This window comes from Nicotiana sylvestris, chromosome 5, assembly GCF_000393655.2.
Source record: "Nicotiana sylvestris chromosome 5, ASM39365v2, whole genome shotgun sequence".
Classification (NCBI taxonomy): Eukaryota; Viridiplantae; Streptophyta; class Magnoliopsida; order Solanales; family Solanaceae; genus Nicotiana; species Nicotiana sylvestris.
The window spans coordinates 66,426,677-66,444,094 of NC_091061.1; the positions used below are offsets into that span (position 1 = coordinate 66,426,677).

The following is a 17,418-nucleotide window of genomic DNA, read 5'->3' on the forward strand; positions in this document are numbered from 1 at the left end:
CTCTGTGGATTCGACTCTGGGCATAAATACTCAGGTTATATTTGCAACGTCCGCATTGTCCTTTTATAAGGCATAGTTGGGCGTGATCAAATTTTGGCGCCGTTGCCGGGGAATTAACGGTGTTATCAATTACAATTGAAAGAAGTGCATGCCTAGAAACTCATCGAGATCTTGTGAAGTATTTGAAGCATTATCAGATCCCGAGAAAGTTTTCAAGGCCTTGAATCTGGCTAATCGGAAAAACAAACAACAACCAACAACTACACAATTCGAAACAGTCAGGATCACGAGGAAAACCCAGCGGTACCAATAGTGCCAGAGGCTGCTCTCTATGACTAGGCACAACCCACAGCTGAAAATCTGTCCACAACCATTGTAGTTCCGCAGATACAAGCTGAGTCATTCCAAATTACGAATAACATGTTGCACTTGTTGCAGAATAAGGGACTATTTTCGGGGTCACAAGTCGAAGATCCTCAGCAGCACTTGAAGAACTTCCTCTCTATCTGCAAAACCCAAAGGCAGCCTAACGTAACTCCTGAAGTAATCAAGCTGTTATTGTTTCCATTCTCAGTGACAGGAGCTGCCCAGACTTGGCTAAACTCACTTCCCATAAATTCTATAACAACTTGGGATGAGTTAGTCAGGCAATTCCATAACAAGTTCCACCCACCCAATAAGACTGCTCAACAAATTGATGAAATTTTGAGTTTTAAACAGAGACCAATGGAGACACTGCATGAAACATGGGAGCGCTTTAAAGGGATGCTGGTTATATGCCCGCACCATGGTATTCCAGATCTGATGTTGGGGTTGCGGTTTTACATGGGATTGTCAGATAGCGTGAAGAACATTGTTGATGCTTCAGCTGGTGGAGCATTTTTGAGCAAAACATGGAGAGAAGGCCAGAGTCTACTTGACAAGATGGCACAAAATTCGGGATGGACAACCAGGAATGCACCTATCACTCCAGTGGTTCACTCAGTGCCCTTAGATCCATCCAACTCTATGGCTGAAAATATGTCCACCTTATTGACACAGATGAGTATACTCACCAAAAAGGTGGAAGAGTCAGGGCAGAAGCAACAGGTACACATCGTAGATACTACCAATGGGGGCTTGTGCGCATCTTGCATTAGTCAGCCAATTGGTAACCAATGGAATGTAGAACATGATCTTCACCACTACCCTGAAGACATGAATTATGTGTCTCATTATGGAGGCCAGAGACAAGGTGGTCAGAATTGGGGCCAGCAAAATCAGCAATACAGGCCAGTCCATCCACAGTTCAATAATGGAAACATGGGAGGTATGAGACCCCCTAACAATATGGCACCTTACCCAAGGCCACAAGGATATAATAATCAGAATCAGCAGCAGGGGTATCACCCTCCTCAGCAGCAGCATGGTGGAAGGCAGGAAGATGGGTTTGCTAGACTTGAGGCAATGATGCAGCAGGTTATTGGGTATAATGCAAAGATTAATGAGAGAGTGGATGCACATGATGCAGCAATCAAGAATATTGAAGTGCAGGTGGGCCAAATTTCTCTGTCTCTGAACAATCGTCCTCATGAGACACTACTTGCAGACACCTAGATAAATCCAAAAGATCAAGGCCCAAAGCAGCTGATGGCGGTAAGTCTACGTAATGGCAGAGATCTGGATGTAGAGCAAGAGAGGGCTCGAGAAACTAGACAGGTTGAGACACTTATACCAGTGCCCATTGAGCTGGATGAGTCAACGAAACTGACGGAGGTGCCAGTCCAGCCTGCCCAGGAAGAAAATAGCATTCAGAGTGCGACCGAGAAAGAAGCTGAGACAGTCCAGGAACCAGTAGTTGATGTAGTAGCTGATAAGGATCAATCCCAGTTGATTGGGAAGAAGAGACCTCCTGCACCTTTCCCTCAGAGGTTGGCTAAGTACCAAAAGGAGAAACAATACAAGAAGTTCTTCGAAATGCTGAAACAAATCCAGGTAAGCATACCATTGATTGAAGCTTTGAAAGAGATGCCTGGGTATGCAAAAATGATGAAGGACTTGATGTCCCGAAAGTTTGATTTCCAAGACTTGGCCACAGTTACTCTTACTCAGACATGTAGTGCAGTGGTGACTAGACCAATTGCAGAAAAGCTGTCTGACCCAGGGAGCTTTACAATTCCATGCACTATTGGTAATTTTGTTTTTGCTAAAGCACTGTGTGATCTAGGGGCCAACATCAATCTTATGCCTCTGGCGATTTACAAGAGGCTGGGCATTGGAAGAGCTAGACCCACCTCTATGTTGTTGCAGCTGGCTGACAAGACAGTGAAATGACCCTCTAGTATACTGGATGATGTGCTAATTCAGGTAGGGAAATTTGTGTTCCTTGCAGATTTTGTGATCTTAGACTATAGAGTGGATGAAGAGATTCCCATAATTTTGGGAAGACCATTCTTGGCCACAGGGAGAGCTCTCATTGATTGTGAAACCGGGGAGCTCAAGATGAGATTGAGATGAGGAGATAACATTCAATGTGCGGAAATCTATGAGGCAACCAAGTGAATTCGCCAATTATTCTCTTATTGATGCCGTGGATGTAATCGTAGAGACTGATGATGAGGTGCTAACTATTGAGGACCCCCTTGCTGCATGTTTAATGAATTTGGATGAGGTGAATGGAGAGGAACTGGCGGAATGGGTGTTGGCATCAGAGGGTAGAGGGTTCTAGGATAGAACTCTAGAATTTGAGCCCTTGCACTTGGAAAATCGAGAGACTCCTCCAGCCAAGCCATCTATCGAAGAACCACCAAAGCTGGAGTTAAAGTCATTGCCCAACCATCTCAGGTATGAATTCCTTGGACCTAACTCCACATTACCTGTTATTATCTCATCTAGTTTGTTAGATGTGTAGGCGCAACAACTCTTGCAGGTACTTAAGGAGTGCAAGACTACCATTGGGTGGACCATGGCAGACATAAAGGGGATCAGCCCCGCCTACTATATGCACAAAATTCTACTGGAAGAGGGACACAAACCTTCCAAGGAACACCAAAGAAGGCTGAACCCTAACATGAAGGAAGTGGTGAAGAAGGAAGTAATAAAGTGATTAGACGCGGGAATTATCTTCCCAATCTCTGACAGCAGCTGGGTTAGCCCAGTTCAATGTGTACCTAAAAAGGGTGGCATGACGGTAGTTAAGAATGATAACAATGAATTGATCTCTACAAGAACACTCACGGGCTGGAGAATTTGCATGGATTATAGAAAGCTAAATCTAGCCACCCGGAAAGACCACTTCCCACTTTCTTTCATTGATCAGATGTTAGACAGACTGGCAGGGAGGTCACACTTCTATTTTCTGGATGGGCACTCAGGATACAACCAGATCTCCATTGCACCGGAGGACAGAGAGAAGACCTTTTTCACTTGCCCTTATGGCATTTATGCCTTTCGGAGGATGCCATTTGGCCTATGCAACGCACCCGCCACATTCCAACAGTGCATAATGGCCATATTCACTAACATGGTAGAGGACATAATGGAGGTGTTCATGTATGACTTCTCAGTGGTGGGGAATTCATTTGATGAGTGCCTGATAAATCTGACGCGTGTGCTGAAACGGTGTATCGAGACTAACTTGGTTCTAAACTGGGAGAAGTGCCACTTCATGGTACAAGAAGGCATAGTCTTGGGGCACCGGGTGTCAAGAAAAGGAATTGAGGTGGATCGTGCTAAAGTGGATGTAATAGAAAAGCTACCTCCTCCAACTTCAGTCAAAGCAATCAGAAGCTTCCTTAGGCATGCCGATTTCTACCGGAGATTCATAAAAGACTTCTCAAAAATTACCAACCCGCTCTGTAAGTTGTTAGAAAAAGATCACCCTTTCTTTTTTTCTGATGATTGTAGGGTAGCATTCGATGAGCTGAAAAAGAGACTGGTCACAGCACCTATCATTGTTGCCCCCAACTGGGAGCAACCATTCGAACTCATGTGTGATGCCAGTGACTACGCAGTGGGGGCAGTGCTGGGACAACGGAAGGACAAGCTGATGCATCCAATCTACTATGCTAGTAGAACGCTGAGTGGAGCCCAGCTGAACTATACTGTGACTGAGAAGGAGATATTGGCTGTGGTGTTTGCTTTCGACAAGTTCAGATCATATCTGATTGGTTCTAAGGTAATTATATACACTGATCATGCAGCTCTCAGGTACTTGATTGAGAAGAAGGAGTCTAAGCCGCGCCTGATTCGTTGGGTGTTGCTGCTGCAAGAATTCGACCTTGAAATTCGTGACCGTAAAGGAACAAAGAACCAAGTCGCTGATCATCTATCACGACTTGAGGGAGCTAAAAAAGCAGTTGAGGTTGAAGATATTCTGGAAACCTTTCCAGACGAGCAGCTGCTCGCTACTAATCTTGAGGAAGCGCCATGGTATGCAGACTTGGCAAATTACCTGGCATGCGGTATAGTTCCCTATGACCTTTCATCTATATAAAAGAAAAAAATTTATCGTGACTGCCGCATGTATTATTGGGATGAGCCTTACCTATTTAGAATTTCTGTTGACAATATGATCCGGAGGTGTGTCCCCGAGATAGAACAATCTTCTGTTTTGCAGGCTTGTCACGCATCGGCTTATGGAGGACATTTTGGAGGGGTCAGGACAGCTGCGAAAGTGCTTGAGGCCGGATTCTTTTGGCCAACAGTGTTTAAATATGCGCACCAATGGGTGAAGGGCTACAATGAATGTCAGTGGACCGGGAACATTTCCCGTCGCCATGAGATGCCCATGAACCCAATTCAAGAGGTGGAAGTGTTTGATGTCTGGGGGATTGACTTCATGGGTCCCTTCGTCACCTCCTATGGCAATAAGTACATACTTGTTGTTGTGGATTACGTGTCCAAATGGGTAGAAGCTGCAGCGTTGCCCACTAATGATGCAAGAGTGGTGGTGGGGTTTTGGAAGAAGAACATATTCACCAGATTTGGGACACCAAGAGCGATTATCAGTGACGGATTCACTCACTTCTGTGATAGAGCTTTCGAGAAGTTTCTTGCAAAGTATGATGTACGCCACAAAGTAGCTACCCCTTATCACCCGCAAACTAGTGGGTAGGTTGAAGTGTCCAACAGAGAGATAAAGAGCGTGCTAACCAAGACTGTGAACGCCACAAGAACTGATTGGGCGAAAAAGTTAGATGATGCACTCTAGGCCTATAGAACTGCTTTTAAAACACTGATTGGCATGTCACCATATAAGTTGGTGTTCAGGAAGGCATGCCATTTGCCAGTAGAACTTGAACATAGAGCGTGGTGGGCACTGAAACAGCTAAATCTAGACATCGAGGTTGCGGGCACAACGAGAATCACAGAATTACATGAGCTCGATGAGTTCAGACATCTTGCTTTTGAGAGCACAGGTTGTACAAGGAAAGAATGAAGAGGTTGCACGACAAGAACATTGTGGAGCGAAATTTCAATCCTGGAGATATGGTGTTGCTTTATAACTCACGATTAAGGCTATTTCCGGGTAAACTCAGGTCACGATGGTCTGGACCATTTAGAGTGGTCGAAGTTTTCCCTTCAGATCCTGTCGAGATCGCCACAGAGAAAGACTCTCGTACATTTAGAGTCAATGGGCAGAGATTGAAACTATATGTGGGCATGAGCGAACCAAAGGAAGTGTCTGAGCTACACCTGACTGAACCACAGAGGTCGAGCGAGCCTTAAATGCGCTCATCTGCATCATGTCACGACATTAAAACAGGCGCTGCGTGGGAGGCAACCCACGAATGTGTTGTAAGTGTAATGCATAACTTCATGAAAAAAAAAAGTAGCAGGAACACGCCCAGATCGCGGTCCCAGCGTAACCGCGGTCAAGGACCTCCTCTGAAAGAAGTCTACCACGGTCCCAGCGTAACCGCGGTAGGACCACGGTGAAATACCCCCTCTGAAAGAGGTCTACCGCGGTCTCAGCGTAACTGCGGTAGGATCGCGGCAGACTAGCGCGGGCCAGGTAAGTTGCAGAATTTTTATTTTTTTTCCTTTCCCCTCCCCCCTTTAATAAACCTAAAACCCCCCCCCACTATTCCCCCAAACCCTTCTTTTCTTCAAACCACCCGCAACCCCCATCCCCTTCTCTCTTCTCTTCTCTCTTTCACACCATCTCCTATCCCTCAAACCCCCATTGTTGCCCCTCCTTTCTTCTCCATCTCTCTCTCTCCACAACCTATCCCTTCCATTCATCCTCAAGGTAAGCTTCTCTATTCTTTTCTCTTTCTTTTCCATAACTGAGTGTAATGAGTAGTCTAAATTACTTTTAATTAAACCCTAGGTAGTGTTTTAGTGTAAATTTTTTTTATTTTTTTTCTTTCTTTTCTTTCCTTTTCTCCATTATTTGCTTTTTTGGCCATGATTGATGCTTAAATGGTTGGGTTTTCATTGTGCTTACCTTGGGGGTGATTTTTAGAATGTTTGGAGGCCTAAACAAATTTTTTAGGGTGAATCTTGGTGGAGGGGCCTAAATGGCCGAAAATTGGGGTGTGTTGTAAAATTTTGGAGCACTTTGTGCCCTTCTTAGTTTGTGGTGGTGGTAGCATTTGACATGATTCCCTTGTGGGAGATTGTGTGGGGTATTATATGGCGGAATTGTAGAATTAATAGTGGTATGAATGCAATAGTGGAGTTTGTCAACTTTGGGCACCTTACTAATTGGGTATACTGGCAATGATTGACAAAAGGAAACTGTTTGGTGCCATCGGGTGGCGAAGTCTGAGTACCCATCCGACTGGCACATGTTAGGATGCATCTGATTGTTACCCTGAATTGTCTGCAGGTAATATGGCCCAAAAAAGGCGAAAGATCTCGGCAAGCACTTCCCAAATGCCAATATATGATGCCACCCGGTTCCAGTCACAGGAGGCAGAGGACACTTTTCATGCTAAGGCCACCAAAAGCTTTATCCCTGAGATTCCTGTTGACAGGGCTACCCTCCGTATGGAAAAAGCAGACATGTATGAGGAAATCAGACGGAGGGAGATGGAGTTCTTGTTTGATGAACCTGAGGCGGCAAACCCAATAATAGTCTGGGAGTTCTACGCGAACTGCCTAGAACATTTGTGTCGGTCTGTGATTGTGTGGGGCAGGGTGGTAGATGCCTCAATTCTGAAGATTCGCCAGGTCTTGCAGCTGCCCCAGTTCACTGGTGACATTGATCATTACCACGACGCCCAAGGGCTCACTTGGGACACTATGATTGAGAAAATCTGTGTAGGGGGTCGACCAATCTGGCTACAGGAAAACATTACCCTTAACTCCAAGTCGTTCACACATGAGGCTAAGTGTTGGTTCACCATTATTTGCAGCCGGTTATTGCCCACGGGCAACACGACAGATGTGAAACACCTACGGGCTCTATTGGTGTGGTGCTTCGTCACCAAGAAAGACTTTGATGTGGCGAGAATTATTGGAGATGAAATGATCCTTCGGTCACCTCTGCTATCTAAGGGGTTTTACTTCCCCTCACTTGTGACGAGGTTGTGTCTGCTGGATGGTGTCCCCACCAGTCCTACAGATGGAGTTTTGCCCGCAAAAGCGGCATTCAGAGCTTCAAAGATCACAGTGGGCAGAGATGCACCCACAACCATTGAGCTTGATGATGAGGATGACGCCCCAGCACCCATGGCACCATCCAGGAGAACCTATGATGGAGTCGGATCCTCTCGGCGACCCCATACTGGGGCAGGGTTCTCTAGATCACAGTCCAGCCGACCCATGTTGCATTCTTTGGAGGAAGAGGTGGCAGATCTTCGCTCCTCGGTGGATGGCCTGCATGTGCGTATGGATGCCATGTCTCAGCAGCAGGCCAGGTCTGAGAGCCGGATGATAGCTTGGTTTCGTGCTTTGGGGAGGGCTTGTCATGTGGATCCCAGCACTGTCTCCAACTCCGAGTGATGCTCAGGGAAGTCTACTTACCCTTCTGCACTTTATTTGTGTTATGACATGGGGACATGCCATATTCTTTTTGTGTGGGGTGGGAGACTTGCTTTAGTGGTGTATGGTTAGTGTACATATACATTGGTTGTAAAATAAATAAATGTAGGAGACTCTTCCTGAGGACGGACCACTTGGACAGTACTCTTGAGGGAAGTAGTCCGTTTAGATTTTTTTATTTTATTTTTCTTTTTAGGTAGTGTAGTAATTCCTCCTTAGTTTTTCTTTTGACCACGGTTCTTTTCCAAGGGCTTTTCTTGAACCGGGTTAGGTAGATTTTTCTTTAATATTTTTAGGACCCTTAGGACTCTATTGGACCAAGATAGGTGAAGGCAAGAATGCAACCCGTAATGTACACACCTGCAAATAACTAAAACGAACTTGAGGGTGCGACGTCTAGGCTCATTTGTAGACTCGTAATTTTATACCTTAATTTTGCACACCTTGTCTTTCTTGAACGCTCACATGAGTGTGTTGACAAACTAATTCGGAATGATTTACATGCCAAGGGTGTGTGAGATAATACTTGTATTCTGTGCTTGCATGCGGTACCTAGAACTTGCCCTGTGTGTTTGCAAAGCGAAATAGAAGTTGTTTGGACTTAGAGATGATTGAGGCAGTTCCTTGTGTAGCCTGTATAATTATGAATCCACCCGTACATATTGCCATAGTTAACCCTTTCGATCCTGAAGCCAGTTCTTTGATAACCTTACAATAACCTACATCCCTGTGTTTGAATAGTTTGATTGTTTGAACCTGTACCTCCTAGAAGCACTTGAATCGTTAAAGAGCATATAAAAGTCAAAGTGTGGGGCAGTAATGGAGTGGGAAAAGAAAAATCAGGAAAATACTTGAATGGTGCAATGGCTGTTAAAAAAAAAAAAGAGGCCAGTTGTACCTAAAGAAAAGTGGGGGTAGCCTATGAAACAAGTGTGGAAGAATGATTGGGTTAAACATGGAAATTGGAATAAAGGAAACGATTGTATTAAAAGTGCTTAGGGAGGTTAGTCATTATATCCAAATATATCCTATCTGCCCCTTAGCCTACATTATAACCAAATAAAGACCCTTTTGATCTTGGACTGAACAACTCGATTAGTAGAGTATTACACTAAGGGCAAGCTTATGGTGTATCTGTGTGGCATGTGAATGTTCTTTGCTGAGAGTGAGTGGATTCGTTCTATCTATAGTTCCTTGTTGCTTGATTTTATGTGTGTGGAACTTCTCTCAGAAATGTGATGTGAGGGCATATGACTCAGGAAGAAAAAGCAAGTTTTTACCTCTGTTTAGAGTAACTAGAGTAAGCACGAGTGTGGCATGGCATTAGAGTCTTCATCTGAGGTGTGGTTGTTGCACTGCTTAGGCCGTTCTTTCATAATGCCGGGTGTGACACAAACTGGGTAATGCATCGAACGATTAGGCCTAGAAGTGTGGTTCAACTTGCTCGAGGACGAACAAAGACTTAAGTGTGGGGTGTTGATAATAGGTGAATTGGACTATAATTAGACCCTAAAGAACCACCTTCTTGTATAGTTTTTATGATAAAAAGTGATGACAAAATGCTCTTATTAGTACTTTTCATGCTTTGCAGGCTATATACAATAAAAGAAGTCTATGGAGTACTTTTGGGATCAATTACGGAGAAAAGGAGGTCAATCCTACAATATCCGCTAAGTGCACCACGCCAAGGCAGCAAAACCAGAACTGGAGATGGACTGTCGCGGTCCCGGTGTAACCGCGGTCTGACCGCGGTAGAAGGCTGTTGCGGATTCTGAGAGGCTAGTTGGCCGCGGTCCTGGCGTAACCGCGGTAGGACCGCAATAGGAAGCGAAAAATTAAGGGACTAAAGTGCAAAACACGGGATTTTTAGCCCAAAACCCTATATTAAACGATAGAACTCGTCCAAGGGAGGCATGTAATGTTTTAGAGAGTACTTTGGCAAGAAAAACAAGTGTGAGAGATCACCCAAAACATCATATTTTCTTCTTCTCTTTATTTTTCTGGCAATTTTAATCATGACTGTTTTCATAGTTTATTTACCCATTGTCATGAGTAGCTAAATCCTTTGTCTAGGGTTTTGATGGAACCTATTGAAGGATGAACTTCTTGATTATGTTAATATAGTTTTCCAGTTTAATCTCTATTTGTTCAACTACGTGTTTGTTGTAGTTAATTGACAGGATCCTCAATTAGCTGTGCCTAATTAGTGTGCATAACTCGGGAGAGAGTGCATATTTAGGTAATTGTTGAACAACATCACTCCCAAAGTATAAGAGGGATCTATAACTGCGGGTTTAAAGGCGGGATTAGGGATAACGAAGTCTTGGGTGCAATCTAAAGTGAACTGTAATAAACAAAGCCAGCTAGCGTATCTCGGGAGAGTGCGTCTAGTAAATTATTGTGATTACTCGGGAGAGATTCACGGTAAAAAGAGTGTTCATGATTGATAGAAATGTGTTGGTAAATCTATATGAAACATAAACAGAAGGGATTCCATCAATAGGGGAAATCACTACCTTAGAACCTTCTTATTATTGTTCACAACTTAAGCATATTTAGTTTACAACTGTTTATTGACTTTCAATCTTAGTTATTAAATATACCATCAACTGTTATTCACAACGTTTGGAGAAGTTGATTCTAAAGAATTTAGTAAGTCCAACGAAAGTAATTGATAGGTTAATTCTCTGTGGATTCGACTCTGGACATAAATACTCAGGTTATATTTGCAACGTTCGCATTGTCCTTTTATAAGGCATAGTTGGGCGTGATCACATATCTTCCTTATTGTTTCTTTTATATACTTATATTTTAAATTAATTAAAAATTTAAATATATTTATATTGTATACTTAATTAAATAAAGATAAAATTTAATTAATTTTTTTATAATAATTTTTTTAAATTTCTCTTTTTTAGGTAATGCTAATTGTAAACTAAACTTTTACAGTCCTTTTTGTAATTAACACTCAAAAGTACTTTTTGGAAAGATTCTCCAAACATAATTTATTTATCAAATATCTTAAAAAGTATTTCTCAAACGAATTGGTCAAACACAAACTGCTAATCTCCAAACGTACTCTTTTGAAAAGCACTTTTGAACAAAAGTACTTTTCAAAATAAGTAGTTTTTGATAGCTTGGCCAAATAAACTCTAATTTCTTCAAGACAAAATTAACCTCATAATAAATTCCTATTTTTCCTTTTCATTTCTACCATATATTTCTTCTTTATTTTACTTCAATCATATTTTTATTCCCTTTCTCCTATTTCTAAGAGTATATTTTAATTTCTATTGAATAAAATATTTTGATATATTTGAATTATCATGTAAACAATAAGTAATATTAGATACTCAATGTTATTGCTTTGGAATAACTATATTTTATATTTATTAAAAAAAATCTTTTGTATTTTTACTTTATGTTTTATATGTTTATTAATTCTTATATAATAAATATTTATGTTTTATAAATAATACTAATTGCAAACTAAACCTTTACTGTTCTTTTCCGTAATTTGATACTTAAAAGTAATTTTTGGAAAGATTGGTCAAACACGATAAGATTGCAAAAAGTACTATCAAATACAAGTTAAGGAAGAATTTATACTTTAAATTCTAAATACAAGTTGAAACAAATAATAGTAACTACTATAATCATTCAATGTTAAGGACGAATTTTAATAGTTACTTATGAAAGTAGCTTGAAAAATGTCTACAAAGGCACTCAAAAAATTAAGAAAAGTTGTTCTAAACTAACACTATAAGGAGATCGTTTTAAGTTGGGATGAATTAAAAAGAGAAACAACTAGTAACTGGAGTACAATTTAAGATATGTAAAACTTTTAGCAGTAACTACTTTAACCAAATAATTTAAAAATTCTATCAATAATGCATAATTATTAAATATTATACATATATTATTTATAGGGAAACTTACACAAATGTCCTAAATAAATTTCAACTTACCAACCTCTAGCCATTAGTCATAGACTTACCAAAACTAGCCAACAAAAATTGAAAAACCAAATAATAGGGTTCTTTCTATCAAAGAATCACATGCAAAAATTACCTTTCATATTTTAAGCGTGATTAGCAACATTAGATACAAGACAGAAAGGAAATTTCATGGACGGGGTAGCAAATAAGGTGATGAAATACAAAAATCTATACAATATTCCAAAAATCTAAACAAAAAAAGAACTTTTTCAATGGGTATAGTTGAAATTTATTGAAAATATATAGATAAGTCAATATACCAAATTTGAGGCAGATTGGAGGTGATTTGGACTGGTTTTGTATCAAAATTCATAATTAAATCGAGTTCAAAAAAGTCTTCTGCGACACATGTATCAAACATGTATCGCGCATGTATCTCACACACGGGTATACATGGATATACATGTGATACACAATTGATACAAATATGACACATATGTGATACACAAATGATACACAGTGTGATACACATCATTTTTTTTTCATGTTCAGCTTTTACTTCGAATTTTCAATTCAAACCACCTCAAAACTTCACCAAATCATCCCAAAACAAGCTCCTTAAGTTGTGCCCAATCTATTCTAATAACACACACTCAAAACAAAGCAAAAATTTGATATTTTTTTGCTACAAATACCTAATTGGCTACTATTAGTAATATTTTATCAATTGACCAATTTTTGTAATGAGCTACTTATAAATTAATATAGCTGGTAATTTCCCTTATTTATATATTTTGGGGCCCCAAGTATTTTGGGGGACTAAGGCCACTGCCTTTGCCTCAGTAACCTTAGGCTCCAGCCGGCCCTGTGACACAAAGCAATGGGAAAGTGTAATCCGCTAAACAAACAAAAGCAAAGTGGCTATAGTGTTGTGCCAGAGGCCATTGAAAATTGATCAATGAAATACAAGAAAACGCAGAATAACAAGTCCGAGTAATGGCAACTTTTTTCTGATTAAACTCTTTTCGAAGTGAAAGCAAATTGATATACGTAATAAAGAAGAAGAAAAATATATGTTCAATAATTTTGGGCATTCTAGTAGGAGTAATTAATTTCACCAAAAATCTATTGATTAAAAGAAAAATTAGAGTCGGTATTGTGATATTTACCTCTACCGCTAGTACCCTGAGACGGATGATTGAGGAAATCTTGGGTGGAATATCTCAAATAACAACCAGCAATCAAAGCTCTAGCATCCCTCTTTGTTCCATAGACTCCATTCAAATTTGCCACTGCATATCCACCATTGTCAACAGCTGCTTTCGTCACATTTTCGATCAAATCTTCAGCTGCGGCCTTTAATTCTTGAGCCTTTCCAAGGGAGCTGCTACAGTTCACTCTATCTTCAACAGCATCAGTTGTTTCATTGAAGAAGTTGTAGTAATCGTATCGAAGAAAACATCCATCGAGATATACACGACCAGAGACAGAAGGAAGGCAACGAGGGAGTCTGGAACAACTTATGATGTAGCACTTAACACAGTCGTTGTGTGGAAGATCGTCGTAACAGTTTGCTAGAGCGTATATGGATAAGTTGTTGATTGTTGAATTAACAGCGTAGCTGCCCCATCCATGTCTTTTCACAAGTTGTGTTATAACATGCATTTCTTCAGTGTACTGAGGAATGATTATGGAGGGCGATGTCATGTTCGTGCCATAAACGAACCCTGCTTCTGAAATCCGAGGATCGGCATCGATGAATAAACCAAAATTAACCAAGAAAATGATGATCCATTTTAGAAATGGGAAAATTAAGCCGATGAATTGCATCTAAATTCCAGAGAGGAGTCTTTCTTCTGCTTCTCCTTCCTCTTCCTCTCTGTGGTTTTCTGGTAATACTTCTCTGTTTCCTTAACTATTTACAGTCTACTAATATATTACTTATCATATAAAATAGAAAATGGCCTGGAAGTTAGAGATAAAGAGAAGATTGGGTCGTGTAGTTGGAGACAGAGAAATGAATAAATTTGGCGATTCTTCTTTCAAAGGATTGATACTTTATTGCTAAATTTCCACCTCTTTCTACGATTACTATTAAGAAAAGGGACTTTGTCTGCTTCATCGACCCCACTATAAGTTTATAACCTCGTCTTTATAATTCTTTCATAATAGTGTGTCTTTACCATATTTTTTTAATCCTTACCTACTTGCTACTATGTCTCATAGTTTTTCATTACACTAATCCATGGTCAATTAAGTCGTCTGAATGTAGAGACTGAGTTAGAGTACTAGTAATGGGTTCAACATAATCAATTAATTTCGGCCAAAATCTAGTAATCATGTTAAGAAATTCACCGAATATAAATAAATAATTTATCTAGAATTCATTAAGCTATGATTTCTAAAATCCAAAAAACACAAACTTCAAATTATAAATCCGCTTCTGCCTAAATGTCCCGTGATCCGTAGTCATATAAGTGGTGTTATCAGGGAGTTTCTACCTCCCACGTGCGCCAATAACACGCTTTTGCCCCATATGACGAAGAAGAATAATGATACAACTAAAAAGAAATTTCGAACAAAGGAAAATTGTCCAAATCATAGGAATGTGCAATTACATGCATGTATAATTATTAGGGTGGTGTGACGATCCGATCAATCTTTTTGAATATTATAATCATGTGTTAAGAAAAAAAATTTAATATCTCAAAAAGAATATTTAAAATTATGTCTAGGTTCATTATTTTAATATAATATTAATGGGTCTTAATACAAATGTAACTGATGGAATATTTTTCAATTACAAATTTGAAAACATTAAAACTGATGACTGAAGTTAATTACGATTATAATTTTAACGTTTTGGCATTTGATAGCTTTCAATGATTTTACGTTTTGAAATCTGTACATTTATGGCTTTAACGTTTTGGCCTTAAGCCTTAATGGCTTTAACTTTCATCAGAACCATATTACTTTTGGAATATATATAAATATATCTTCTTGTGTTCATTTGAGTGTGTGTGAAAAACTTCTCCTTTTCTTTTGTGCTGGGTTTGCTTTTACACAATCTTTGTTGTTTCTGCTCCTAGTTATACTAGAAGAGTGTTAGAATAGTTATGTAAATACTAAATAGTAGTAAATAACCCTAATCACATATGTATTAGGAGTAGGACATGTTATGTGTATATATGGGGCTCATTGTATCATGTTTAACATATGAGAATAATATCAATAATATTTTCTTCCATGCTTTCTCACATGGTATCAGAGCAATTGTGAGAGATTTATCGTTGTGCATAAATTCCACCGATTCCGGAAAGAGAAATCAGTCACCGGAAGCCTTTTTCCGGCGACTTTTTCAAGGTTGTTTGCGTCTGCGTTGTCTCTGTCGGTGTTGTGCAAAATCCAACACTACCACAAGAGTCGCTACTGTCCGGCGACCAAACCCCAGAAAAATCTCCGGTACAGCAGCCCTACATGCGCCCACGCGCCACCAGAAGCTCACACGCGTGAGCTTACGCGCCGGCGCGTGCAGCACCCTCCGGCCATTTTTTGAAAAACTTTCTTTAGAACAGTTGGGTCGTGTGCCAATTTCGACCCCACCCATACTGTTTTCGTTTGATTCCGATCACTTTGAATTTTTCCGGCGACTACACTGATTTTTTTCGGCAGCTACAGTAGTTTTCCGGCAAAAACAATGTTTCCTTTATCTGTTTCAGCGAGTTGTCAGTTGATTCTTTCCGTTATTTGGTGATAATCCAATGATGTCTTTGGGAGTCGATGCTTTCGGGTCTAAAAACCCGGGTTCTGGTAGTTCCGGTATTATGATTACCTCAGAACCTTTAACGGGAGGTTCAAACTACTTAGCTTGGGCTTCGTCTGTCGAGTTGTGGTGTAAAGGTCAAGGAGTTCAAGATCATTTAACAAAAAAGGCTAGCGAAGGTGAAAATGCCAAAACACTGTGGGAGAAGGTCGATGTTCAGTTATGTAGTATCCTGTGGTGACCTATTGATTCCAAGTTGATGCCCTTGTTCCGTCCATTCCAGACATGTTATTTAGTTTGGGAAAAGGTTCGTAATTTATACACTAATGACATATCTTGTTTCTATGATGTATTATCACGAATGACAAGCCTGAAGAAACAGGAATTGGATATTATACTTACTTGGGACAAGTACAGGCAGTCATGGAAGAATTTGAGACATTGATGTCAGTTTCTGCTAGTATTGAGAAGGAACAAGAGCAACGACAGAAGATTTTTCTAGTTCTTACACTCGTTGGACTCCCTAATGACCTTGATTCAGTACGTGAACAGATTTTGGCTAGTCCGACTGTCCCCACAGTTGATGAATTATTCTCTCGATTACTTCGCCTTGCTGCAGCACCAAGTCACCCAGTGAGCTCATCACAGACACTTGACTCATCTGTCCTCGTATCTCAGTCAGTGGACAATCAGGCATCTCAAGCTATGGAGAATAAATGAGGAGGAGGTCGTTTTAGAAGATTCAGACCTAAGTGCTCTTATTGTCATAAACTTGGACACACTCGTGACGTATGTTATTCTTTACATGGTCGCCCACCCAAAAATGCTTATGTTGCTCAGACCGAGACTACAGGTAACCACGGATTATCTTTATCTGAAGGGGAGTATAATGAGTTCCTTCAATATTGAGCAAGTAAGTAGACATCTCCACAAGTAGCCTCTGTTGCTCAGACTGATACTTCCGTTGCTAGTAATTCTTTTGCTTGTGTTTTCCAGTCTAGTACTCTTGGACAATGGGTTGTGGACTCAGCCACTTCTGATCATATCTCTGGTAATAAATCACTTTTGTCAAATATTGCGTATTCACAGTCTCTTCCCACTATTACTTTAGTCAATGGGTCTCAAACTAAAGCAAAAGGAGTTGGACAAGCGAATCCCCTACCCTCTGTCACTCTAGATTCCGTTATTTATGTCCCTGGTTGTCCTTTTAATCTTGCATATGTGAGTCATTTGACTCGTGCCCTCCATTGTGGTATATATTTTATTGATGATTCTTTTATTATGCAGGACCGCAGTACGGGACAGACGATTGGAACAGGACTTAAATCAGAAGGCCTTTACTACCTTAACTCACTCACTTCCTCCAAGGCATATCTAGTTACGGATCCTCCAGACCTAATTCATAGACGTTTAGGACATCCAAGCTTATCCAAGCTTTAGAATATGGTGCCTAATTTGTCTAGTTTATCTACATTAGAGTGTGAGTCATGTCAGCTCGGGAAACATACCCGAGCCTCCTTTCCTCGTAGTATTAAGAGTCATGAAGAGTCTGTTTTTTCTTTACTTCATTCTGATATATGGGGTCCTAGTAGAGTCAATTTCACCTTGGGATTTTATTATTTTGTTAGTTTCTGTGATGACCCTTAAATTAAATTCTGTGTTCTAAGGCCTTGAAAACCTCATTTAGAGTCACCTCGATTTGCGTGCACAATCCAGGCACATAGCCGGAAAGCTTAAATATGAAAT

General features: G+C 40.3%; 1 non-coding gene and 1 pseudogene across 1 annotated transcript; both read right to left on the reverse strand.

Annotated features, from left to right (window-relative positions):
- LOC104213733 (cysteine-rich receptor-like protein kinase 42) overlaps nt 1-13,955 on the reverse strand; it is a 31,281-nt pseudogene extending 17,326 nt beyond the window's left edge.
- On the reverse strand, nt 688-794 carry LOC138869820 (small nucleolar RNA R71). The gene has a single exon (XR_011400072.1). It is a non-coding gene; the product is annotated as a small nucleolar RNA R71 (small nucleolar RNA).
- Nucleotides 13,956-17,418: the final 3,463 nt, after the last annotated feature.